The 5,329-nt window shown below is 43.4% G+C and overlaps 1 long non-coding RNA gene across 1 annotated transcript; it reads left to right on the forward strand.

The window, feature by feature from the left end:
- The first annotated feature begins 514 nt into the window (after nucleotides 1-514).
- LOC135780064 (uncharacterized) lies at nucleotides 515-3,548 on the forward strand. Its single transcript, XR_010544943.2, has 4 exons — nucleotides 515-1,047; nucleotides 1,739-1,865; nucleotides 2,157-2,553; nucleotides 2,862-3,548. It is a non-coding gene; the product is annotated as an uncharacterized lncRNA (long non-coding RNA).
- Nucleotides 3,549-5,329: the final 1,781 nt, after the last annotated feature.

The following is a 5,329-nucleotide window of genomic DNA, read 5'->3' on the forward strand; positions in this document are numbered from 1 at the left end:
TGTTGTGTGGGAAATGTCAACCCAGTCTCACCCCATTTCGTCAATATTTGACGACACTTGACCATTCGTCAATATGTGACGCGGAGGGTATACCTTTCGCGTCATTTTTTGACGAACTGGGGACTTCAATACTATTACGTCCGTTGCATTCTCTTCTCCTATTTTCTTACCAATTTCGCGTCGGTTTAGGGTTAGATTTACATAATGACATCCCTACCCAAACCTAACTCTAACCCCAACGCCAGGTGACAACTGTTTCTAACCCCAACGCCAGGTGACAACTGTTTAATTTCGCGTACACTGTTTAATTTCGCGTACACGGTTTAATTTTGCGTAATCTAACCCTAAACCGACGCAAAATTGGTAAGAAAATAGGAGAAGAGAATGCAACGGACGTAATAGTATTGAAGTCCCCAGTTCGTCAAAAATGATGCGAAAGGTATACCCTCCGCGTCACATATTGACGAATGGTCAAGTGTCGTCAAATATTGACGAAATGGGGTGAGACTGTGTTAGAAATGTCCACTCGCTGTCTTTGTGTATAACTACACACATGTTGAGTGTTTTCAGATGCCAGCCTATGTCCAAACCACTCTCCCCACTGTCTGAAGAGAAGGAGATTTGAAGCGGTTGGCCACTCTCTTGCAGTACGCTGTACAGTCAGACCCTCCACCTCGACATACGCACTGTTGTGTCCCTTTCCATTGCTACCGTTTTTTGGGTACGTGTGCTTGTCTAGAAGCTGAAGCAGCATCGCCCTGTGTTCTCATCTGCCCCGTCCTGCCTGTGTAAAGAGGTGTTGTATCTCCCCTCATATGTCTATTGGAGTACTAATATTAGTGAAGGAAATTGTGTGCTCTCTGTTACCAGCCTGCAGGTCCGAGCCAAGGGCTCCGTATCATCGTTGGACTGTTTCACTAGATGTTGGGAAGTCAACGCCTGGGTGTTCACTGAAGTCTACCTGTGAGTGGAAAACGAGAAGTTTGTCCTCCAGCCTCCTAAGCCTTGAAGGGCTAAAGTCATGTGTATTCGCCCACCCGCTTGCCTGTAAGTTGAACTCACCTGAACACCCACCTGTATCCTCCCTGTAGCCCAGGAGCTAAAGGCCCAGTGTACTCACCTGTATCCTCCCTGTAAGCCCAAAAGCTAAAAGTCCAGTATACTCACCTGTATACTTACCTGTACGCCCAAAGCTAAAAGCCCAGTGTACTCACCTGTATACTCCCTGTACGCCAAAAGCTAAAAGCCCAGTGTACCCACCTGTATACTCCCTGTACGCCCAAAGCTAAAAGCCCAGTGTACTCACCTGTATACTTACCTGTACGCCCAAAGCTAAGAGCCCAGTTTACCCACCTGTATACCTCCTGTATGCCCCAAAGCTGCAAGCCCAGTGTACTTACCTGTATACCTCCTGTACGCCCAAAGCTACAAGCCCAGTGTACTCACCTGTATACCTCCTGTACGCCCAAAGATACAAGCCCTGTGTACTCACCTGTATACCTCAGGCACTCGGACCATCCCTTCAGTTCTTCAAGTTCAGAAGCCGCCCTTTTAAGAATCCCTTCCCCTTCCCTTTCCCCTGTTTTAATTAATAAACCTTGTTAAATTTTAAACCTCTTATCTGTCTGGTCATTGGGGTGTTTTGGGACCTCCTCGAGGTGGAAACAGGGGGAGGAGCACGACTCACGATAGTGGTGGTCCGCTCCGACCTGTGACATACTTCTGTCTTCATTCCCAGAGGATGGTACTCCTTTGGTAGTACTCGGTGACTTCAACATCCACCTGGAGAAACCATAGGCAGCTGACTTCAACACTCTGACTGCGTCGTTTGACCTCAAGCGAGTCCCTACTTCACCAACACACAGGTCTGGTAATCTTTTAGATCTTATCTACACACGCTGCTATTCCACTTACCACACCCAGGTCACCCCACTATACACATCTGATCACTTCCTCGTTACTTTCGAGCTCGACCTAACTCCCCCTGTCACTCCATACGACCCCCCATTGGCCACGTTCCGGCGCAACCTGCGCACACTCTCCCTCCCGCTTATCCTCCGCGATTGCTTCCACGCTTCCCACTCCCAGCCAACTCTTTCTGTTAGATACTGACAACGCCACTAACACACTTTGTTCCACTCTTACATCCTGCTTAGACACATTATGCCCTCTGACATCTGGACCGGGCCGGGTCACACCACCTGCTCCTTGGCTAACTGAGGTTCTCCGTGAGCATCGCTCCACACTCAGGGCTGCAGAGAGGAAGTGGCGCTGCTCTGGGTCAGCACCCCCTTACCTTCGCTTAATTATAGAGTCTTATGTACCCTCTCGATCACTGCGCTCTGCCACAGAGCGACGGCTTGTGGTACCATCTTAAAAAGGGAAGAAAACACTAGCGCGTACCTTCTCAGGAACTGTTCCACAAATGTGGAATGATCTACTGGTCGTGACACGATCTGCTGACACTGTAGCTGTCTTTAAGACTCTGCTAAAAACCCATCTCTTCCGCCATTACCTCAGTACCTAATTACAACGAACACCACGAACCACTCGGTGAGTAGCACAGTTTTGAAAATGAACGTTAAGTGTTGTTTTAATGACGTTTATGCATGGCCATTGACTTCCATTCTGAACCAGTCAAGAGACGCTTCTAAACGAGTCAAAAACTCAAGACACGACCCATTGTCAAAATTTCTGTGTCCATCACTGTAGTTCATCCAAAACAAACCGGAAATGAGACTCAAAGTGTTAAATACCAGAATTATCCTTTAAGGATTTTTAAATCACCATGTGTTAAAAATGCTTATCTTAGCCTATGTACTGAAATGTATTGTTATTGACCTTGTTATCTTCCACCTCAGGTATGTGACTGAACTCCTTGGGGGTGAAACCTAGGTTTCATGCTCTGTGGTTCTGCCTGCATTCTGCAACCTTAACCATGTAATGTGGGTCTCTGATGATGATCCAGCATATGTGGCAAGGTTCAAGACTGCCTTTAAGAAAGACCTTGCTGAACGCTGAACAATGAATGGCTGAAACTTTCATCAGCTCTTGACCCACATTTTAAGGACTTAAAGTGCATGGCAAGAAGAAAGAGAGTACAGGTGTGGTCCAGCCTTGAAAAAATACTACAAGAGGCAGAACCCAGCACACATACTCCACAACCCAGTGAAGAACATGAGCCAGCTAAGAAAAAGAGAATCCTTCTGCTGGGTTCAGAGTCAGAATCAGAAGAAGAAAATCATGTTAGCAATGCACTACAAAACTACAGAGCTCAACCCATTATTGAGATGGATAAGTGTCCTTTAGAGTGGTTGTCAGTTAATGCAGGGGCCCATATTAAACTAAGGTCTTAAAGCTAAGGTCTTCCTTAGCTCGCAAATATTTGTCCACGCCTGCAACCACTGTACCATGCGAAAGACTTTTCCCACTGGCGGGCAACATTGTGCAAAAGAAGAGGGCATCTTAAACTCAGAAAATGTAAACAAATTAGTTTGTCTCAGCAACTAGTTGAAGGAGAAATAAGAAATTAAGTTTTCTTGTTCTGTAACTGTTAAGGCCATTGTCGCCTAAGTGATAGATAGGCTTGTGTTTATTAAAAAAATGTTACAGCCCTTGTAGCCCGAGTAGGCTTATGTTCAATAATAAAAAAATGTTATGGCATTTGTAGCCTGAGTGATAGGCTTGTGTATTAAAAAAAATGTTACAGCCATTTTAGTCTGAGTTGATAGGCTTGTGTTAAAAAAAACTAAACATTATGGCCATTGTAGCCTGAGTGATAGGCTTGTGTTTAAAAAAAAAAAAAGTTATTCATGACGCTGTTATAAAACTATTTTTTACTATTAACACGTAATGATATTGTAATGACAAGTTCAATTTGTATTACTCGTAAAAAAAAGTAGTCGGACAAAATTATAATGGCCTCATGACCGCCAATGTCAAAACCACGCACATGGCAGTTTAATGTAATGTTAACCCATAAAGTAGGTAGTTTCTTAAATTTGATAATTAATCTGCTATGTCATGTTTATGACAGATTTATGACATGTTGGGATGTCTTGGTAATGTCAAGTTGTCATGACAAGTTATGATGCATTGGTTTATGTCAAGTTGTCGTAACAAAGACATCACTGACAATGTCATCTTTGCATGAAAAATGACATAATTAAGCGAATGACAGTTAATGACAGTCATAAACACGCATAATATCTCCTTCATGTTCAATGCAAATTATTTTCTATAACAATTTTTTTTTTTGGTGGACCTAAACAAAATCATTGAACTATTATGAACTATTTATGACATTCACTAGATTTATGAGTGATTCACAGTACAGAAAGATTTGACTATATAAAGGCTTTTTAAGGAAAATATTAGGAAAAGGCAGCAATAAAATAGCCACCTTTAATCCACAGGATCCTTCAGTGCATAAGCTGAATTTCTACCCCCCAACCAAAGCTTGTAAAAATTAAACATTTACTGTGAGCTTAGAATACATGAAGACTATTTTCAAACAGTTTTACATTTACATTTAGTCATTTAGCAGATGCTTTGTCCAAAGCGACTTACAAATGAGGTAACAATAGAAGCAATTAGAGCAACACAGGAACAGCAATACATAAGTGCACTAGAGCTAGTCTCATCAAGTCTAACACAGTATACATAGCCAAGGGTTATTATTTTATTTATTTTTTGAGAGTGTACAGATAAGGATAGAGAAAGAGAAAGTATAAGCAAGTGAGTTGTTGGTGGAAGAGGTGGGTTTTAGCCGATTCTCAAAGACTACTACAGTGTCAGCAGATCTTGTTGCAACCATTCCAAAGATGAGGAACCTGTGAAGCCTGTGGAACATCATTATTTAAAAGATATGTTATGTGGACAGCACTATAATTCAAAACATCATCTTTGGGATGCCTGTAAATGTCATGACTGCTGGGTGATCGATGGCTGTGTGTGGGGTATGTGTGTGTGTTGTTTACCTGTGGTGCCGGTTCCTCGTGTGTTCACTAACTCCGCCCCCTTGTTTCGGTAATTGTTCACTGGTGGTGTCTCGTTTACCTTTTCCTTTATATTGCACGTAGTCTTGTCTTTCGTTGCGCGCTCATTTGTTTGATCACAGTCTTGCTACTCTGCCTTGTCTTGTCGGACGCTTTCTGTCTCCTCCTCTAGTTACCCCAGGTTTGGATTTCGGCATCCGTAGGCTCGTCTTCGCCCGGACCGCTCGCCTGTGGATAACTGGAACTCATTGACTTTATTTGTCTCTCGGAACAGCTGGTTCGCTTCGTTTTTAGGCGGTACACCAGCTGTCTCTGTTTCACATCGGCTTGCA

Source organism: Paramisgurnus dabryanus, chromosome 19 (genome assembly GCF_030506205.2).
Source record: "Paramisgurnus dabryanus chromosome 19, PD_genome_1.1, whole genome shotgun sequence".
NCBI classification, from domain to species: domain Eukaryota; kingdom Metazoa; phylum Chordata; class Actinopteri; order Cypriniformes; family Cobitidae; genus Paramisgurnus; species Paramisgurnus dabryanus.